The 22,700-nt window shown below is 43.2% G+C and overlaps 1 long non-coding RNA gene across 1 annotated transcript in view; it reads left to right on the forward strand.

Annotated features, from left to right (window-relative positions):
• LOC109513702 (uncharacterized) overlaps positions 1–22,700 on the forward strand; it is a 25,872-nt gene continuing 3,172 nt past the window's right edge. The window contains exons 1-4 of the long non-coding RNA XR_002167848.1: positions 1–87; positions 1,707–1,769; positions 15,189–15,270; positions 21,406–21,493. This is a non-coding gene — a long non-coding RNA (uncharacterized LOC109513702). The remainder of the gene's footprint in view (positions 88–1,706; positions 1,770–15,188; positions 15,271–21,405; positions 21,494–22,700) is intronic.

Genomic DNA, 22,700 nt, shown 5'->3' on the forward strand with positions numbered 1-22,700 from the left:
TGACAACAACTCCAACTAGGAGTGGCAAAGGGCCAGCTTGTAGCCTCCTTTTTTGAAGAATGGTCCACTATGAGCCAAACTGCTGAAGTAAGTGTCTGGCATGCATATTGCAACATTTGTTTTTCAATACGGTCTGGAAATATGTCATTTCAAACAGTTGCAAGGTGCGAGAAATAAGCTAGCAAATGCACCTTGAAAGTCTTTCGAGTTTGCCCTTGGAAATATAAAGGTGTCCAAACGCCGCCAGAGAGCTTACCACTGGGACGTCTGTGATCACAACCTGTCACTATGGAGAGACAACCCACAGGGGGGGGTTCCTATGTGCTTCTCACCCCGCCGCTTTGTTTGTTTACTTAGATGGCCCGTTTGTGCTGTAATACACCCAAACGGATTCGATCACAGCCGTGCAAATGAAGGAATAAATTGTTCATTTGATGTCTGAACGCGGTTACACTTTGCAAAAGGCGAAGATTCCACATCGGGGACACTAATAAGGTGCACCGGACGATTGGTTCTTTGTGATATTCCTGTCGGGGATGGTAACCCTCCCATGAGGGACAGATGTAAATATTCCGGGTGTGTTGTTACCATAGTGACAACACTTCATCTTATAGCTTATTGAGTCCCTTAAGTCTCGATGAAATATTGATAAGAGAGGGAGCGACGTTCTTTCCTCCAGTCCATTTCCAAAGGGTCAACATATTCTTTTTTTTTTTTTTTTCAATAAGAGAATATATATATGTTAAAAATAATAATAATAATGATAAGAATAAGCAGCACACTTACAAAGTTATTTAAGTTTAATGTGTAATCCGGTACATGATCTTACAGAAAGCTTTCGGTAATTGTCGCCGCCGCCGCCGCTGCAAAATCACTTCTTTATTCATAAATTAAAATTGGAATTTAATAGGCTCTCCTTTCTTTTTCCAGGGACTTGATTAAAATATCCATTATGAGATCAGCTCTTTAGTTTCTGTTGTGGATTACTTTTATCTCGGCAGACCTAAATTATGGAACTCTGCTCTCGGAGGTAATTGCCTAAAATATATTCATTGTTTCAGCCTCCCCCCCCCACCGGCCCCCACTGGCGTGGCGGAGGCACAATTCCTCCCATGGCTTTTCGTTTTCTCCACCGTTCACATTAGTCGAAGGACTTTGTTGGTTTGGGTGTGTTGGCAGTTGTCACGGCACCAAAATAAAATCTTTGGTCGTCCATCCGTCCATTTTCTATCGCTCATCCAGAGTCGGGTCGCGGGGGCAGCAGCTTTAGCAGGGAAGCCCAGACTTCCCTCTCCCGAGCCACTTCTTCCAGCGCTTCCCGGGGAATCCAAAGGCGTTCCCAGGCCAACTGGTAGACATAGTCTCTCCAGCATGTCCTGGGTCGTCCTCCGGGGCCTCCTGCCGGTGGGAAATGCCTGGAACACCTCACCGGGAGGCATCCTAATCAGATGCCCGAGCCACCTCATCTGGCTCCTCTCGGCGTGGAGGAGAAGCGGCTCGACTCCGGGCCCCTCTCGGATGACCGAGCTTCTCACCTTATCTCTAAGGGAGAGCCCTGCGGCTTCACAATTAAATTCAAATCCATTTTGCAATGTAGTAGAATTTTAAAAAATACATGCGGAGTGTACCTTGGAAAAAAAAAAGATCACACATGAAATCACAATCACAATATTGAGGGTAAAAGTTGCAATTCAATTATTTTTCAGAATCACTCAGCCCGAGTTTGGGGGAGTTGGAGCCATGTGGGGTTAAAAAGGGGCTCGACTGTGGTAAGTGTGATCATGATGGTAATAACTCAGGTAGGTAAGAAGCTCGTCTCAAGATAGTTGGCTGGGACAAACATTATCACATCTGTGTCCCAAACTGGAGCTTTAAGAGCAAACTGCTTGTGTTGTGCTTGACTGGTGCTGGTATGGTGACGGGTTCAATACGAGGGGTCTTCATTTATAGCCAAGTGGACTCTTAGATAGCAAGCTCACAGATTTTATTTATGTTATTTGCCTTTTTCAAATTTTATTTACCCTGATGACTCTCAGTGAAAACTTGGAATTACAATTTTTCTTCTCTCTCTTTTTCTTTTTAATCTGGCGCACATGAAGCAAGATAAGGCAATGTTTGCTCGGGAAAAAAAAAAAAAAGAAAATCAATAAAATGTGCTGTGGACACAGGTTAAGTCTCCCTCTCTAAAAATTCCATTTCAGTTAAAAAAAAAAAAAAAAAGATCTCAAACACCGATTACGGATTTGGGGACTTTCTCTGACAACCTCGGCGCTCTGCTCGGAACACCAAAGATCTTGGGTCAAGGTGCTTAAGTACACAAACCTCATTTTCAAATTTATTTCAATCGTGGAGCTGAAAGAGATAATGCCGCTTCACAGAATCAAGAGTATTCCCTTTCAAATCACATCATCCAAGTCCCAACACACTCCACCCTGGATTAGAAGAATCAGATTAAAAAAAAAAAAAAGCGCAATTTAATTAGAGCGAATGGATAGATCCAGTACTTGAAAGAGCAATAAGTAAGACCCCACTTATAAGCGAGATATCTGCCGGGGCCCCGCTGAGGTCTCCACACCCCAGGTAAAATTGAAGATGTAATCTTCCCTGCGAGAAAATAGTCCCGCCGCTGCTGCCTGATGATGCGTCGCCGTCTCCCAGCCACTGCAGGCCGCGCCCTCGTAGCCTTAATGCGGATCAATTATCGGGCGAGAAGTCCCTGTCGCGTGTGATTCGCTGTGTGTTTTCGCCAGTGTGGGTCTCTTTTTGGACACGCGCTAACCAGTCAGGTGGCAACGTGTCAAACAGGCAACAGACAATTGAACGACGGCCCCATATTGTTTGTTATTTATTATTTGCTTCCTTGGCCACACGCAAATCAAATGTCACATCTCATTTAGGCGCCGCGCCCCCTTTTTTTGGGGGAGATGCAAACGTTTTCGATAAATGCGAAATGTGGCGGCCGTTCGGGATGATTACGGACGCCGTCAAGCGTGCTCGCGTTTAAGGCGGCCGGGCTGAAACCGCTTTGAGTCTTCTGTCCCGAATGAAATTTCAAATGGGTAAAGAACCGCTCACTCGTGGCTTTTTGCGGGGGGGGGGGGGGGGGGGTGGATGTCCACAAAATGTCACCATTTAGAGCAAGGATCTATATTTTGGTAACACGCTAGCTGGTAAAGAGCTACGCGTAGTAGCTTCAAGCTAAAAGACACGAGATTAAATTCTTTCATGTACAACTTTAACCTGATCAACTGTCCACTGTAGTACCCGCTGTCCCTAAAAGGGTTCAAGAATATTCTACATACATTTCACAAATATTTTTTCAGTATTTTAAAGCTATTCAAAGACACAAGGTGTACTGGTTCTATGCTAACGTTGCTCCACACACGTCGCCTTTCATCAAGCCGTCCCGCACCAATACGAGAAACGATCATGACCTTTTAACACGTCGTTACGCGGCGGCGACTGGCAGTCCGGTCAGATTGTCCCATGTGTCAGACAAGAAAGCAGCGCTAATAGAAAGTCAATTAGGGGCCTTTGCCACCACGGACGGAGCAGTTTGCCGCTTCAGGAATGTCACGCTTTGCGTGATGATTAACCCCACCGAGCTTTCCCCGAATCACAGCCAAACCGATCGCATTGTGTCAAAAACGGGCACTTTGTTGCTGTCGAATTTAGTCAAGGGTGCTGGTTGAAATCTGATGTTACCAGTGAAGGCCACTTGGGGGTTGTGGGATGGTTTAGTCACAATGTAGAGTCGAGTCTTGTCTTTTTGCCTTTGGAAGTGAGAAAAGTCAAACCTAAGATTTGTCTTTTGGATCATATGTGTAGACCAGTTGGGTTCGTCAAGACGACGGTGCAAGAGGGCATAAACTTGCTGTCTCTTGGACACAAGATGGAATGTTTCCCATCCCCATTTAGTGGAATTTCAAGATGGGGTCCTTCGTTCCCAGTACATTCAGGTCTACATTCCTATGCCAGTTTGAGAACTCCAACCTGGTTGTCTTTTGGTCACAATTCAGGTCATCCAGATTTGTCTCAGTGACAAATGAAGGATTCAAAAATTGTGTCCTATGGTTACAAGGCTGGGTAAAAAGGTATGGGCTGCCCTTGCGTATCAGCTACCGCAGCAAACTTTCCAGAAGCCTGATAATGATCCTGACATCTAAAACTGGCTGGATAGGGGCTCTCGAGGACCGGACTCGGACATCCCTTATCTACCCTTTCCAGTTGGGCAACTCATACCTGGGCTGCATCCCTCTGCGATTAAAAGCCTCGAACCTGAGGTCTTTTGGTTGCAATGTGGGCCGTCCATATCTCTCTGCCAAATGACGGACTCCAAAATCGGGCACTTTGTTCCACAGTTCCGGCCGGGTCAAGGTGGAGCCGCCCTTGCCTATCTACCCGACTCGCTACTTTTGGTCACAACAAGGAATCTGAATGTCTCTCTGCCAGTTACAGAACTCAGACATGGAGTCTTTCGGTCACAATAGAGAGGGGCATGTCGCTACGTCGGCTGGGGGGGGCAGGGGGGGGACTCCAACCTTGGGTTCTCTTGTCACAATGCAAGGTGAGAGGTGCCCAGATACATTTGAGGCCCAGGGGAAATCAAACCTTAGACCTTTCAGTCCTCCCAGACAATACAGTATATGTGACCATATCATGAGAGTCGGGGCATGTGCACCACAATGCATGACTTAAAGCTTGTCTCCTTCGGGCGTGCACCAATATGGGGGCTCCTCATGGTCTCTGTTCATTTCATGATGCCAGTTGGGGCACTTGAACCTGCGGTTGATTGGTTACAGGCCACGTCGTGTCGTGCAAAAATCGGCAAAAGAAGGTCCGGTCCCATCGCGCAGCTGCGGTCATTGTGCTTCTTCCCCCGCGGGATCGCCTTGCGCCACTAAGCAGCGGCGGATGTGTCGGTAATCCTCCGCGTTGACAGCCGCCACACACTCAGAGGCATCAAAGGCGGCCAGGCGACACACGAAGGCACTCTCGAAGAAAAGAATAAGATGCTCCCCCTCGTCCTTGGCGGCGACCCTTTTTTGGGGGGTAAAATAAACATGCGGCGGTGCCAAAGCCATTTCATATGATGAAAAGGCGACAGTCCACTAATCTATGAATAGGCCACCAGTGACAAATGTTATCTCCGTGCGGCATAGCAGGTTCAACCCCATTCAGCGCCATGCGCCCCCCCCCACCTCCCCCCGCCCCCTTTGCCTCGCAGACCAGCGCTAAGATGATGTCACCCTAATCCTCAAGCAGGCCTTTTGTTGCCTCGGCGTGCAGGTGACTGCTTGTGCGAGCAAAGAGCACTGCAAGGGCAGCAATGAGAAACGAGGATTTATTCTGGGTTGTACAACGGAGCTTTGGACACTCGCGCATTGTATGTCCACACGTGAGCTTTCAGGAGAACCACCGGTGGCAAAATAAAGTGGCGCGGGCCGTTTCGTTTTCGTCATGAAGGAATCATGTTTGATCGGCCGGTTTTGTGGGGATTCGTACAAAAGCTACATGGTGATGAGTAGCAATAAAATATATTTCTACAAAACTTTGTGAAGGAGTGTGGCACCAAAGCTTGAAATGTTGTCATATATCCGAAGCTGGCTAGTATCTATATTTTTGCCTCGCACCACAAAAAAAAAGACAAAAAAAGACAAAGCACAGATCATAGCATCAAATAATCTTCTATTGTGGCGAACAAGTGGTGTCAAGTGATTTTTCAAGCGTGGTACACGTGCCATTGCTTACTCTAGCAGTACCCGAGCAATATGTTTTTCGATATTCAAGCTCAGTGTGAATGTTCAAACTTTGTTCCAGTGACTTGCAGTGATATTATTTTCAATAACGTTTAGACCCACTACACTACTGTAATGATGGGCCTGATGGTGGTACTTATTTTTTATTTTTTTATTTATTTTTATTTTTTTGGTGGTACTTTAAATTTGAGAACAAGAAAATGAATCATTGAATTATCCATGAAATGCCCCGTTGTCATATTATCATTGGAAAATTATTTGATGACATTTAAGGCTGTGACGACCAAATCTTTATCCTCTTGATTAAGATTTGGTTTGAAGAAATTTTCTTTTCAAGCTCCCCCAGCATCACTTTTCAACAATGACACAAAACTTTATTTTTTTTTTTTTGTCCCTTTTTAGTTTAAAGCAACCCCAAACATTGGGCATCTTTTTTTTTCATTTTCTATATTCCTCATTGACAGCCATGTTCCTGACATAAACATGATAAACACTGACAGTGTGCAAACATGGTTCCGGGCGGTGCAAATACTTTAGTTTTCATGCGACTACAAATGTGTTAAACAAGCAAATGGATGCAAAGCGCAGTCGGCGAGTGGGATTGGGTCAGTGGAAAGGGCCTGCTTTTCAATGACTCGTATTGCCATTCTGATCCCGAGGGCAACATCAAATTCTGTGAAAAGACTCTTTTAATTGATTGCTATAGAGGCGTTGGGAACTTAAAAGCTTCTTTTTAAGCACCCTGTGGAGACATTATGGAAATTCCACAATTCAGCGGCACCTACACAAGAACCAACAAAGAACAAAGTTTGCATTTTCAGTTTGTTTTTTTTGTTTTTTAATTGGACTTGCATTGCCTCGGACAGGGTCAGTCGCGGATCTGCGATTGGGCGCCGACTAATTCGGGGTAGGAGGTCCGAGGGAATTCATCGGACGCTCAAGGACGGAGAAGCAAGATGTCCAGAAATTAGACAGGATTAATTGAAACTCCTAATTACTTTCCGAGGGGCATAAACATCTCAATATCAATTAAAATGAGTTTCCGGTGCGCTCGGAGGATACGAGGTGTAGCAGATAATTAGACGTGGAGACTGATGGCTCGACTCGCCACTTCTCTGAGAGTACAGTAAAGCTCCTCAATTGAACGCCGATGATTTAAGGCCATGAATAATACATGTTAGGCTTGACTCTCGCATTTTTTTCACCTGTTCCGCGTCCGCGTTCCGAGTCGCCGATTCAGAGTTGAACAAAGTTGAAGGTTAGACAGATAAAGCAAAGTATATTCGGGGGGTTATAATTCAACTTTCTCAAATTATGGAGCGCATATTAAGCAGAGTTATATGACGGTGGCCAACAGGGAAATAATATCCTCCAGTTGCCACGCTGGTGCTGCACGGTCGACTGAGTAGATAAAAACCAGGGCTAAAAAAAAAAAGAAAGAAAAAGGAAAAGCGAGGGTCTGAGGAAATGTTTTGGAGGTGTAACATTGATTGTTATTCAAAGGGACACCCCCCCTCCAGCTAACGCCGCCAGTGGGGCCTGCCTGTCATCTCACAGAATATCACACTTTAACGCTAATATTTATTCATTTATCAATCACTTTCCTCAATCCAGCTCTATTTTGGGAGGGATTATTCAAGGGTCCCTTTTGTTTCCACTTTCACCCCCCCGCCCCATCCCCTCGCACCCATTTCTCTGGGAAAAGAGGGCCAGTCATGAGCCATTTAACCAGGGCGAAAGCATAGTGCCCCCCACCCCCGCCCACCTCTAAACGGGTCTTTCGGAACCCATCTAGGAAGCGCATTGGAATAGCGGAGTAACAAATGGACAGTGGAAGCGGTTTGTAATGGTGATTAGGGTCTGAAATTGGTTCAGATTTACAGTGTCAGTCAGAGATGGAGGCAGAGGAATAAGCAGTCTAAGCGGTCTAATGGATCCATCAGCTCGCTCGGGCGGCTCAGCGGGCCGAGCGGGGTCACCAGCCATCCGCGAGTGCCACAATAGCACTTCAATTTTGTTAGGAAATGTATCAATTTAACTGACTCGAGCGCCACACTGGAAACCTAATGAATCTGGACTCAATTTTCCAGCACACTGATTCTGGCAAAGCGGAGGAAACAATGTCGGTGGCGAAAGGGTGAACCCAGGGCCCGGCGCCATTGGCTGGCGAAGACGCCGCACGGCACCCCACCGCAACCCCCTTACCCGCGTTCCCCACCCCTGCCGCCGACCCAAGGAAAACAAGGGCGGCCCTGGCGTTTATCTAGCGATAGCGGCGGCGCCGACTGCTGTCACTCATGTAACAATTGCGTCATTAAAGGTAAATTGGCTTCGATTTCAGCGGGACGATAATGCTAATTGAGTGGCAAAACATAATACCGGCGAACTGTTGTGCGGCGTCAAGGGGCGGAGGGGGACAGATTAAACGGCCGCACAATAGCGGGGCTGCAGGCGCGGCAGATGTTGCTTTGTGTCGACGACTGAATTGACATATCTCTTGCTTGTCAGGCCGCGGCTTTTTTTTCAAGGGGACTCACAGGGCCAGATGGCCCCCACGCGCCAGCCCAATAAAGCAGTTAAACAGTTTGAAGACGAGCAAGAAAACGTGCCGCCCAGTAATTAAACGTGAGCGGGGTGGGGGGGCCCCCCGCCGCACTATCGACCCTGGCCGAGCGGTGCCTGACGGCCGGCTAATGAGGCGACTTTAAACTGTACTTGCGCCGTTTACCGTACATTATGTCCAAACGTAAACAAACCGTTTACCCAATCGGCGTTCGTATCGAGAGATCAGCAGATCTCAAAGCAACAGGTGGCGCTATAAATCTAATCTGGCCGCGGATTTCAAGCCAAATCATTAAAATGTAGACCCGCACCTTCAGCATATGTTGAAATGTTGATGTTCAAGTGTGTCCATTATTTCACAACAACAACAACAAAATTCTACCAAGTTTTGCCGCAAAGCCAGTCGCCGAGGCTCGGCCATTCGTGAACTCTTGCGGGCCGTATTGCTCAGTGTGTGTCGGCCTTTACATTCATGGCCCTAGTACATAGTTTGAAAGGGGCCCGAGGGCTAAAGCCATAGAATTGTAGCTATTATAAAAAAAAAAATTGATCCACCAGAAGATTTCACGGAACGGATCTACGTTATCGATCAATTCCAAATTTCACTGACTGCTCCTTGAGTAATCAAGTGAAAAATCATTTCCATTCCCACAAACAAAACAATTATGATTTTTTTCCCCCCCGACTCAAAAAGTATTACTTTCAACAACCTAAAATGTAAAAGTTTACATGTGGCCTCAAGGCTGACAGCCGTAAATATGTTGTTATTATACTATTTTAATCCCTCAAGGGAACTGGGTACAAACCATCCATCCCTTGATCCATTTATATCCTCAAGGCTGAAGCCTAGCACCCCATTTTCATTTTCAACCAATTTCTTTTGTGAGCAGTCTGCACTCTTCTGTTAGCCAGCATGTTCGCGGTGACAGAATCATCTCCTAACTGAGGTCAAGGCAGTTTGTTAAATGGCGTCGGCAGGAGAAAAGATTGAATCTAATGTTGCCTAAGTAGATTATTTCAAATGGCGGCCCAGTTGGAGGATTATTCCTTTTTTTTTTCAGTTTTGGAATTATTCTTTGAACGATACGGCACACCTTGGACATTTGGCGGCCCGGTTGGAGGATTATTCCTTTTTTTTTTTCAGTTTTGAAATTATTCTTTGAACGATACGGCACACCTTGGACATGCGTCAAGTCAATCTGCCGTTTGTCGTGCTTTTATGTACGCCCCCATGAAACAGTAGCGGGCTTGTCGGCCTGCTATGGAGGAGGAGAGACTGCTGCCCCTCCACTTGACCTCCCCATTATGGCGAGGGGGGGGGTGTTTGGTTTTTTTCGCTTCCATTAGCCAGGAATCAAAAATCGGCTGTGTTCACACCCACAACAGCGCAACATATCCTGCTAACTGCGCGTGCATGCGAAAATACCAACACAAGACAAAATGTGTGCTATGTTAAGATGGAATCAAAAAATAAATGTTAACAGTCTTCTTTTGTCTCAATTCTTTTGAGTAGGTCACAGAATCCCACAACAGATTTGTGGGCTACTGATGTACTTGAGGCTAACTAGTACCCGCTGGCACCATTTTTTTTTTTTTAGCACAATACAAATTAATCAACAGAGCAGGCATCCATGTTTTGTCTTGCTCGCACACTCCTACTCCTCCATTCGTAAGTGCTCACCCCTCACCTCTCTGCTGGTTGAGAAAGGAGGGGAAAAAAAAAAGTTAAGTGGAGGCAATTAACTTCAGAAAGACCCATTTACTCAACTCAGCAAGCAGCCAATCAAAATGTGCCCTGCTTAGAAGTCCCCTCAAAAAAAAAAAAAAAAAAAAGCATAATAACTGAGGATAATCTTTTTAGACGCATCCAATAACCGCGCCGTTGCTGACTGATCGCAGAGGATGAAAATTTTTCGCCTTCAGCCCATTTATCGGTGAATGATTAGAATGTAATCGGTGTCGATGTTGACTTTTGATTGGCAACTGCCAGAGAAGTAGTTCATTCAACCAAAAAATGTCTCATTGGACTTGTCGTTTGCGGTGCTTTGCTGCGATGATATTGTTAAAGTTGACCACTATTTTGGGGCATTGCTGTTTTCCCCGACAGAGATGTCTGAAGGCACTCGCTAAATTGCAGCACTTGCCACGGAACTTGAGTTGATGCACCTTTTCTGGCAGTTTATTACTCAGTCAAAGGTATTGTATTTGACTGACTATTATCTCCTGGGATGCGATATTGGCCAAATAGAGCCAACGATTCCTCTCGGCCGCTTTATAGAAGCGAGAAGTCTGGTATATTACGCTGTCTTTTTTGTTCTGCTTTGATGAAAGTGGAAGCTGAGCTTTGTTTATCTGGTCAGGAACAAATAGATTTGTGCAGAGGTCCCCTCTGAGAAGGGACGTTAGAGATGCCGTTTTAAAAGGTTGCCGCTGACTATTTTGTGTTTTCTCTCTCTGCCGTCCCTCCCCAAGGTGCTGCACCGCGAGGCATTTAATGGATGGACTCGCGGTTTCATATCAGTAAGCCAAATCAAATAACGCAAGATGATTTACTCCCCCTGGCAACTAGACAATGCGCTTCCATCCGGCGGCCGGGCGGCGGGGCTTGGGTGTAATCAGTTTGAAAATATTTCAATTATTGTGTTGATTTTAGTGGATTTGAGAGGCGGCGGCGGTGCGCCTGGTCACGCCGCGTCCATGACCTGCAGAGGAAGGCATCGATTTAAACAGGTGTCAGAGCAGGAAACACACAGGCAATTTAAATGGGAATGGGATGGCAAAGTCATCGAGCATTGTCGAGTGCATGTGTGACATCCGCCCGATGTCGCCGAATCAATGCAGCTCAGCCCGACTCGGGAGAAATCATCCATCTGTGGACCGCCGCAGCAGAGGGATTGCTTGTTGTGCCCTGCCTTGTGCGCCCATTTGGTTCGGAGGGAATAACAGTGACTCTTTAGAGCGCTAAAGCCAATAAGGGATCAATTGATTCTGTCGGCGAAATCTCATGGTTTGTTTTCCTCGATATTGCCAATACGGAGAAGTCCGATGGAAGGAAAAAAAATGATAATTTTCCAATGTGTTCATAAAGATTAATGTATTGATGGAAAAAAGAAAAGATAATTTTCCAATGTGTTCATAAAGATTAATGTATTGGTTCTGATTGTTAAAAAAAAAAAACATCCAAAGAGGATTTTTATAAAAAAATAATCAGGTATTAAATCGCAATATTGGGGGAGAAAAATTGCTCTTACTTTATTAATCAAAATCATTCCGCCCAACTCTGTATGTTCGAATAGTCCACAATATTATTATGGCAGTGATAGTCTTGAGGAATTGGCCTTTTCATTACATTTTCCACCAAAGCAAACAACAATCCAATAATACACGTGACGAACTAAAAATATAGATTTTTAGGTGTACCTAATGAAGTGTTCATTGAAGGTGGCACATGGATAGTATCCAATTCGACCCCACCCCTATCCCATCATCAAGAGGTATTCATTTGCAATTTATGCCCACTTATTTTTGGGCTGGGCTACAATGTGCGGAGAATGAAAAGCCAGCATGCAATCGAACTGAATAATATGCTTAAGCACATGCTCACACCACTGCCTCCTCCTCTATCAGCTGATTGAGGGCTCTTTCAAACACTTTTCAGTCGGGGGTGGGGGGGGGGGGGGGGGGGACTGTCTTCTATTTTTCAGTGCTGCAGAAAGTCTTTTTATTTGACGCTCTTGTGAGTCTTCTTAGCATGGGACCCCGAGGTGGAGGCTGGCGTTGAGGTGCTCTTCTCCTGTTATATGACAACAAGTCTACTGAGGGGAAGTTGGTCCGGTCTGAATTGTTGTCGGGAGGCAGAAATTCAAAGTCAAACCCCTGCTTGTAAAACCTTGTAAGCCTCTTTGCCTGCCACCCAATTCATTACCGGACGCAGCGTGTTTAGATATCTTCCACCACCATCAGCATGGGACGCAATAGCAACATACTGCACCTATAGCACCCCCCCACCCCCTGAGATTAATGCTCGACACAGTTTTAATCAGTGAATAGGCAACTCTGTATCTCGTCATCACAGGCCACTTCATTAGGGATGCCTGCCCAGTACACATGATGAGAGGAGACTGAAACGTCAACCAAAAAAAAAAAGTCACAATTTTCCATTCAAGGCCATTGTGTTAAATTGATGATATGCGTTTGAAAATTGGACAAGCACCAACTTTTTTTTCATATCAATTAATTGCAAATGAACAATTTACCTCGTAAATCCAAATTGCGAAATTTGTGAGCTTGCCGACAGGGCGGACATTTTTTTTGGTTACTGTTAGCGCTGTAAGCTAGTGCTCGACTTTCAGAGGAGGCAGAATTTCAAAGTCACACCCCTGCTTGTAAAACCTTGTAAGCCTCTTTCTTTGCCTGCCACCCAATTCATTACCGGACGCAGCGTGTTTAGATATCTTCCACCACCATCAGCATGGGATAGCAACATACTGCACCTATAGCAACCCCCCCCACCCCCTGAGATTAATGCTCAACGCAGTTTTAATCAGTGAATAGGCTACTCTGTGTCTCGTCATCACAGGCCACTTCATTAGGGATGCCTGCCCAGTACATATGATGAGAGGAGACTGAAACGTCAACCAAAAAAAAAAAGTCACAATTTTCCATTCAAGGCCATTGTGTTAAATTGATGATATGCGTTTGAAAATTGGACAAGCACCCACTGTTTTTTCATATCAATGAATTGCAAACGAGCAATTTACCTCATAAATCCAAATAGCGAAATTTGTGAGCTTCCCGACAGGGCGGACATTTTTTTGGGTACTGTTAGCGCTGTAAGCTAGTGCTCGACTTTCAGTTAGCAACGTGATTTAGCTAGCTAGCAGACAGCTTTCTGCTTATTGAATACATGTTGAATTTCTGAAACATTTTTATATCACTTGATATTTCATTATGAGAGGGTGGACATATTATGTTTGACAACATCCAACCACATCACAGGCCACTTCATTAGGGATGCCTGCCCAGTACATATGATGAGAGGAGACTGAAACGTCAACCCAAAAAAAGGTCACAATTTTCCATTCAAGGCCATTGTGTTAAATTGATGATATGCGTTTGAAAATTGGACAAGCACCCACTGTTTTTTCATATCAATGAATTGCAAACGAGCAATTTACCTCATAAATCCAAATAGCGAAATTTGTGAGCTTCCCGACAGGGCGGACATTTTTTTGGGTACTGTTAGCGCTGTAAGCTAGTGCTCGACTTTCAGTTAGCAACGTGATTTAGCTAGCTAGCAGACAGCTTTCTGCTTATTGAATACATGTTGAATTTCTGAAATGTTTTTATATCACTTGATATTTCATTATGAGAGGGTGGACATATGTTTGACAACATCCAACCACAAACATAATATGATTTTTAAAAATCGATTATGAAACAGAACAATTTATTTCTGTAACTATTGAACAAAAAGTTGGTCATAATGTCATTGAAAAACAATCAGAGCGTTTCTTAAAGGGCCAGTTACCCAGTTATGACAGGGACACCTGCAAAACGCACACCAAACTTCTCCATTTTATCAATCCAGTTTCAGTCTTTTACATACAAAGCAAAGAGCACAGTTCCGAAGGTGCTAATGTGTGCGACTGCATTCATCTCACTTTGGCTGGTGAGTCTATTATGACTCATAGGTGTCATAATTTAATCGTCTTGTTTTCTATTGCCTGCGGATACTTCAGGGGCCAGGAAGCGGCTGTGTAAAATGCAGCCCGGCGCTAGTGCGCCACTCTCTTTCTTCTCTTTCTCTCATCTTAATTGGAAACACTGGGGGCGGGCTGCATCCCTTTCACTTTCACTTGACCTTAGAAGATGAACCGCTGATAAAGATGAGAATCATTATCTGCCCAAGAGAACTCAGGAGGAATCATTTCCTCCTCTCGTGTTCTGTTCATTAATTTGCAGAGGCGCTTTAAAGATGCGTGAGCGAGCGGGCTTTTGTCGGCGTGGTCTCTTATTGAAATCGGAATTCTCTCTAATTGGAAATCGCACACGTTGAGGCATGTGGCGTACAAACGTTTATTTATTGGAAATGTCATCTCTAAAATATGGTAAAAAAAAAAGAAAGATATCAATTGATCACCCCACATGCAACTGATTCACGCCAGACATTGCGCTAATTTATGATAATTCATGAATGAAGTCCTAACCCGTAATTGGTGTCTAAACCCGCTATGCTAATTAACATGTTAATCGAAGTGTTTCAAAAGAACATGTTAATAAAAGTCAATTATGAAATGGATTGACGTCGACTTACCTCAACCGCATGGAAAGATTTAATCACTGTGCCAAATGCATCCATCGTGATGTATCATAGCAATCCCACAGGGGGTGACCAATCTACTGTACCATGTGCCTAGCTTATTTCCCTCATATTGCAAATCATCTTCGCCCATCGATACGCAGATAAAGAATATATGACCGAGTACTGTTATCGTGAATGTGGAAATATGTTGCTGCACAGGTAATGCTCAAATATCAGCTGTTGAAATTGTTCTCAGTTTCCTATGATGCGCTGGCGTTAGCATTAAGCTAGCAGACTAAATGCTAAGCAGTGTTTTTTTTGTTTTATGTTACATGTAGACCCAAACAAGTACACATGTTTTGGAGCCTTTCTTGCATTACTGGTTTATATCAACATTACGCTTCAAGACGACAGGGAAAGTGGATGTATGGATTTCTCGAAAGTAGCTATATATCTGGTTTAACCAAATACATGGTGGTATAATTATTTACTTTGAAAGTTTCCGGTTCCCCGTCAATAGAAGCTAAATAAGTGTTCCATGTGTTAAAATGTTCCCTCCGCAGGTTCCCCTCACGCTGTCAATAATGCTCGGGCCTCCCGGGTCGTCCTCGCCTTGGCTGATGGATGTGCTCACACCTCCGAGAGGTGAGCGCCATTGATTGTGTCCCGTTATCACCTTTCATTTGCTTGCTGCCTCTGCACAATAGGTTTGAGACTGACTCGAGGTTTGTGTTTTTTATTTTCCAACTTACATAAACAGGGTTCAACATTAAAGGTAGCATTAAGGCCAGTGTTCCACGATGTTGGGCCACTGTCAGACACCGGCCCAAATGGGCCAGTGCAAATTTCTACATCACTGAACATTTTTGGCCTCCAAAATGGCTCAAATGGGCATTTTCGGATTTGAACCGAAACTCTTTCATCACTGAAACACCTACAGGATGTTCTGATGACATTAAAGATGAAAAAAAATGCAACCAACACATGCTTGACTTGATAAAGGAGCACGTTAGCCTCATATTGCTAGCTTCAGCTAGCCAGATGACCGCCTGAATAGAGTCATACTCGGGGTAAGGAACAAGGGCAGCAAAGTGAAGCTTCATCGCTGGGCTCGCTGAAGCTAAAGTGAGTGATAATGTTCAATATTATTTTTTTATTTTTTTATTTATTTTAGAGTGCCAGGGCTTCAAAATATGTCTTCACACAAAAACTGTCACGAAAACGTTTGGGTCTTGCTAGCATTATAAAACAAAAAAATATATACACATCCAGTGGTGGACTGTAAGTGCTATGGAATTCTTTTAATAATTTTGTAATTGATTTTGGAACATAATGAATATGATAATATAAAGCCTTGATTTTCGTGAGATTAGTACTAAGTCATGGCCATGCAATTCAATAACCCCATGAAATAATATGAAATCCTAGGAATTTATCAAATTATATTTCATAAAAATAAATAAAAAATGTGGGGCTAGTACCGGTTCTGACAGGACCACCAGAGTTTGGCTCATCTGACCACAGCTCAGAGAGCTTCATGTCAGACACCTCCATTACTATATTGAAATGTTGCTGGACTGTCAATCTCAACTGCTCCTAAAGTGATCGAGTGCCACAATGCTGTAACACGCTTCACCCCCATAGAGCGTTTTAAATGTATTTAGAACATTTCAGGCCTAGTTGAACACTCACTCCCCTCGGGCCATTAAATGAAAAAGTGGACCCAGAGTGGAGTGTCTGCTCCTGTCGCTGAGCTTCATGACAGAAAGTGTACATGTCAGTAGTTAGCGGGGTGCACCGGGGGATTAAATAATGTGCATGTAATGGTGAGATGTGAGGTCTTGGCCTTGATGGTGTTCAGAAGGTTTGCAGTCGCGCTTTAATTGTGAACGTCTTGGATTCCCTCTCGCATTTGCAACTCTTGTCAGGGTGTTTTTAATTGCAGCCCAAAATGTCTATTAGTCAAGTCTCCCTTAGGCGTGCACTGTATCCATTATGAAGGTCAAAGTGTGAACTGCACTGACTGACTGCAGAGATTCTGTCACTCTGTTAAGAAGTTTTGTATTAGCCTGTTTGTAGGATTCCATGTAAAACAATAGTTAACAAAGATTTATTTTTCTCGCTTGAAAAAGCTTTTTTTTTAATTAAGATGAGCGTCAAATAGTATTCTCTAACGCATTGAACCAATTATAACCTGCACTGAATTCATTCACTCAGTAAGTGATTTTTTTAATCGATTTTTTTTTTGTCTTGAGCAGTGAGGAAAAAAAAATGTACGTCCACCATTGTGGCAGCAAACTTTGCAACAAGCAGCAGTTTGGCAGATTGTGAACAATTCAAAGAAATATCAAGTGTTTTCTTTCAGCCGTTTTTTGCCACTCCTACTTGAATTTTACTGTCAAACTAAACATCAAACAAAGAGAATTCCACTTTGTGTATCAAAATAACATTTTGTCCTTCTTGGTCAATGCTAACACGCAATGCATAACGCCATAGACGGCTTATGAAACTAGCGTTGATTTCACGTTCATTTCAAACCTTCAAACATCAAATTTGATGACTTTTTGCTGTCTGATTGGAGATTTTTTTGACGGACATGTTCACCCCTCTGCATCCGAACGATTAGATCAAATCAACCAATGGCTCATTTAACCACTGTTGATCCTCTTCTTTACTGGAATCCGTAACATCGAGAGCGAGTGGGGTGAATTGTGATAAGCATACTTTTGTAGAGTAAATTTACTTCCTACCTTGATGTGGGGAATTGTAACTGAACTAGGTTGAGGTAGGTATTAAATTGAATGGGGAGGTCTTGCTCAGCTCTTGTTACAATTTCCATTCATTTTGGACACACGAGATGGCCCCTACGAGATGGCAGCAGATGGTCCGCAGATTAAAGTCTTCTGCTAAAGCAGCCACACGTACATAAATAAATGTAGAAAGTACCGCATGAAGCTTCGATGACAGTTTTTAACTCATCCCATCTCTGGAAGTTTTTCACACTTCACGCTTTGTTAACCTCCGGGGGCAAAGATTCCTCGGTAAGTCGGCAAAAAGGAAAAGACTTGTCGCTTTCATACAAATCACCAGAGCGCAAAGCCCCCAATGACAACATTTGCACGCTGCCAGGGTTGGGCGTGAGGGTGTGTTTCGCTAAAATGGCTTATATGCTCTTACTCAATCACGGATACCATTTGTTCAGGCAATATAAGTCGCATTTGTAACTTTAAATCTTAACTAGGGCCGGATTGATATGGATTTTTTTTAGGCCGATACCAATGTTTGATATCGGCCTGATGTTTGGTTGATTAAAATTCTGATAACTGATTAATCAGCCGATTAATTTTAAAAATATCTAAGGAATGAAATAATCTCTTTTTTTGACTCCCTTAGCATGCACAAAATAAAGATAGGAATTAAGGGCAGCAATACTTGGTGCTGCTATATTATTTAATTTTACAAAACACAGAAAAACAGGAAAACCTTTTTTTCTGATTTTTGGGGGTCAGGATGCTTGAATGACTTTTGTCCTCTGTTGCAATATGTTTATGAGCGAGGAAAAATAGAAACTGGCTAAAATCTGCCAATTTTTGCTGATTTTAAAAGAGCTAATATCAGCCAATTAAATCGGACGAACAATTAATCGGTCTGCTCTTAACCATCACGAGGCCAACGTAAATATTGCAAGTAAAACTAAAAGAGCAATAATACAGTCATCTTATTTTATTTTTTATTTTTTTAAGCTTGTATTCCTATTTTTTGGGCCCACGCAAAAATAGAGACCGTGTCACAATGTCTTGGCCGGACATCTCGCTGCTCCACAGAGCATCGAAAATCCTCTGTAAATGACCCCGTTGGAATAAAAAGATGCCAAAATCACATGATTTGCGATGAGTCGATTTCAAGCTTTAAACGTCAACGCCAAGTAATCAAATTGACTCATCCCACTACTTTCGAGGTTTGATGAAAATCATGGTTTCATTCCCAACTGTACCACTTCAGTTGCATTCGCCGTATTTTTCAAACGCACCCAAACTTAGAACCTAAATAGTTAGTCAAGCTTGATAAGCAAGTTAGGTTGCTTCTCGGTGTTGAGTCAAATTTCCACACTTGGATTGTTCTTCTCCGATTGACTTCACCCCGCTGCGATAGCTCTGGAGAGTCTTATTGATATTTGAGACATCCTGCTGGCTGTCTGAAGCCCGCACGGATGTCACCGTCCCCCGAATCACAAGCAAACGGCTCGCCTCAGTTGATGCTTCCCCTTTTTTTTTCCCCTCTCTTGCAGCCTTTCGGCTATTGACCAAATGACAGTTTGATTCTCACAAAAGCTTTCAAGGCTGCAGCTCGGGATGTTCTCCGGGGTTCTTTGTGTGTGACTCTGGCAAACTTGGTGCTTCACATTGATCGGACACAAAAAAAAAAAAGAATTGCTTACATCAATGGAGGGGTCAAACTGGGACCTGCAGGTTGGTTGCACTAATTTGTCCTTGTTTTAAAAGATATAGAAGAGAGAGACAAATCGTAGCTTCTCGACTTTCTCCAAACCAGAGTTTTGTGAAACATTCTTTTTCACCATCTGCCGCTTTTAAACGGCAACTTCTCCTGATTCTGGATCACTTTACTTGCCACCCCTGTTGTTTACAGTCCTCAGTCATCACTCCACTGGTGGAATTTGCAAACACATCTCAAAGGGGAAGTTTTGCGAAAGTAACAATACATGACGACAAAGTTTGACCGTGACAATGGAGGACATTTGTGTCGATGTGCTAGTACAGAACTACCAAAAACGACTGACCACATCTCTTTCCATCATTTTTAGCACACATTTATCAGTAGCAACTTATAAAAGGTCTTTTCTTGCCCCAAAATGGTTTCATTGGCATCATCACCATAGCACAACAAAAAAATGCCATTTCAGAAAGTGATTGGCGAACCGCCTTTTATATTTGACGCTTTGGATTTCTAAGAACAGCGCCTTTTAATTGACTGCACTTACGGTGAACATCCTGTATGGCAAACAGTCTGCCAATAAAGCTATTTGACCAAAGTGAAAGCAATTACAAAGTGCAGATTTTCGAATGGCATCGCTAGAAAAGGTGCTAATTGGTGCATATATTGCAGTTGATCCATATGTCGAATTCTATATGCTCACCGCACAACATGCACAGTGTATTATAAGTCAATGCCAGAGCTATATCAAGCATTCTGTCTTTACAAAGATAAATAATGAGGTGGTCATGTAACATGTTTTGTGTTTTTCATTCATTTTTAAGAGCTGTTGTCTTCACTTCTTTAGCTGATTCTGATTAACGGAATGTAAATGTAAATACAGTGGTACCTCTACTTACTGTATTGGCCCAAATATAAGACAGTGTTTTTTGCATTGAAATGAGACTGAAAAGGTGGGGGTCGTCTTATATTCGGGGTCTAGACATTACGGTACAAAATTAATTGGTTCTGGAAGAAATTTCTTAACTAGAAAATGTTGTAAGTAGAGTTGCGTTTTCCATGTAAATGCCCTAATGCGTTCCAAGCCCCCCCCCGCCAAAAAAAAAATTCAGACATAAATGTTTTATAAAGCATAAAAATGCATCAAAATATGTTACAAATACATGTTACAATGAGATCATTGCACAATAAATGAGAGTTTTGCATCATGTAAAAAACAAAGAATAAAGACTAAAAATGATGGTCATTTAACTTTTAACTGCATCATTGTTTTTTGCCCTCTGTAGTTCATGTTCTCGATCAGAAGTGGTTTTTGCCTGCCGTTTTGTTAACAACTGATCCAAGGACGTTTGCTTTTGCCGGCTTTTAACAATTCTTCGAAGATGTCCAAGGCAACTATCAGCATCGTGAGCGATCGCCCGATTGGTGAACACTTTTTCTAGGGGGGATTCACATTTACGTAAAACTATCGGAACGGCTTCTGGCCAAGAGTACACTGCATAGACAAAAATCTATCTACAGACACACTCTTAGCCAATGGGACGCCAGGAAGATGCTCGGTAATAGCCAATGGCATAGCAGCTAAAACCATGTTGCGTTCAGGAAACTTGGAGCAGCGAGTTGCAGCCCATACTGTATTTTTACCTTTGGTATCTTGAAATTTATTTCATAACAAGAGGCGATATTTTCCTGTTGTGGCGTTTTGTAACTTGAAAATTTCGAATGAAGAGATGTTCGTAAGTCGAGGTACCACTCTCGCTCATAATTAAACCGCAATGTGGATATTGTAGGGGTTTTTTTTGGGGGGGGGCATGTTGCAGAGTTAAAAAAAAATATATATATATATATATATATATATCTCGATATGTGACCATGTTGCAGAGTTAAAAAATATATATATATCAACTTCATGCATGCAACATGATTTTCATGATTTAAGCGTGTATTGTGTTTCCGCAACCAGCCTGCCTGCGTGCTTTGATGTGCTGTGATTCGCGTGTTTACGCTACTTCTTTTTTTTTTTTTTGTTTGTCTGTTTGTTTGTGTTTGTGTCTCTTCGCCTCTCGAGCTCTGTCAGGCCGCCAGCTGGAAGACGAGCAAAGGGGATAACACGCATAGCAATCACAACAGGAGTGTAACTCATCGTTTCGTGTGCAAAAAAATGTCAACTCTTAAAGTCCCCCCCCCCCCACCACCACCACCACACACGCACGCACAGTTGGCACTCACGTTTCAGTCCTCACCCGCTCAACTTGCAGTCGAACTTTTCCATGCAGAATGAATAAAAAGCGAAGTCTTTTGCTTTTGTCTTCCTGTCTCGAAAATTAGGCAGACCGCTCCCATGACGTCGTCGACGTCTTAATGGCCGGAGAAGTAAAACGTGGCATTTTCCTTGGAGGTTAAAAAGAATGCGTAGGTATGTATCCCGTGGATATGTTCTGCAGTCAAATTCATATTTGTTTTATTTCAAATTGAAAATGATATCTTGTATAACCCCCCCGCCCAGCCCAGACTTCACCCCATCATTAAGAACAGCTGCTGCATGTTCAACAACCCCCCGCCCCCCCCCACCAAAAAGCTATTTATATGTAAAGCCAAGGGATTTGTTTTCAATCACTACGGATAATTTACACGAGAATATTATTTGCGCTTTTGCCAACGTGTGTGCGATAGAACAAAATGAGCTTTCCGAATGGTATTCAAGGCAAATCATTTTCACTTGTCAGCGTTTGTGAAATTGACATTATTGCATTGCGGGTCACTTCTGCCCTGATGTAAAATTTCAACACCCCATTTTCCATGTCCAACAAATTTAAAGCTAAACGTAAATACTCGAATTTTAGAAACTGGTGTGATTAACTCGAAAAACGACCCAAATGGTAAAAAAAAAAAAAAAAAAATCTTTATAGGACCAGCGTCTCGCTATCGGGTCCAATTTTGTCAGTAAGTCAAACTTGACATGCATGTTGTTTCTTTTTTGTTGGATTAATAAAAAGAAGTAAAATAAAATGTGTCTTTTAGATAGATTTCGTTGATTAATGAGTTGCTGCTCGTCTAAATGTTGTCTTTTGCCACCTTTTTCCTGCTTGGCTGAAACACTTTTTCAAAAATCATCAGTGCAGATGGTTAATTTGAGGCTTATCCTAGGTATGTGCGTGAAAGATAAGCTTGATTAAATCCACCGGCGCATTAATGAGAAGGAGTGTGAAATAATCCTAAAAAGGGGAAGGGGGCGCGGGGGGGGGGCGTTATGACTGAAGTTCCTGCAGCACAGGAAGCCAAATGTCAAGTACCATTTGATTTTTATCAAGGATTTTTTTTTTTTTGGTCTTACCTAGGGAGCCAAATGAGCCTTCCTGTTTGTACGATATTATATTATTGATGTTCCCTTAAGTCAAATGTAGTCATTTTCTCCCAAATCCTCGACGATTCTGCAGGAATTCCGCAAATGACACATCTTAATGGCCTTAATTAATTTGTCCCCATTAAATAAAACTAACACACACAGAGAAAAGTCTGTTAGCCTTAATTAAGCCTATAAGCAGGGAACGTGCTGGTGTGGCAACATACAAGCCGGGGGTTTTGCTGTGTGTCTGTTACCCCCCCCCCCCTCTTGCGAGGCC

This window comes from Hippocampus comes, unplaced genomic scaffold (assembly GCF_001891065.2).
Source record: "Hippocampus comes isolate QL1 unplaced genomic scaffold, H_comes_QL1_v1.1 scaffold99, whole genome shotgun sequence".
In the NCBI taxonomy this organism is placed as follows: Eukaryota; Metazoa; Chordata; class Actinopteri; order Syngnathiformes; family Syngnathidae; genus Hippocampus; species Hippocampus comes.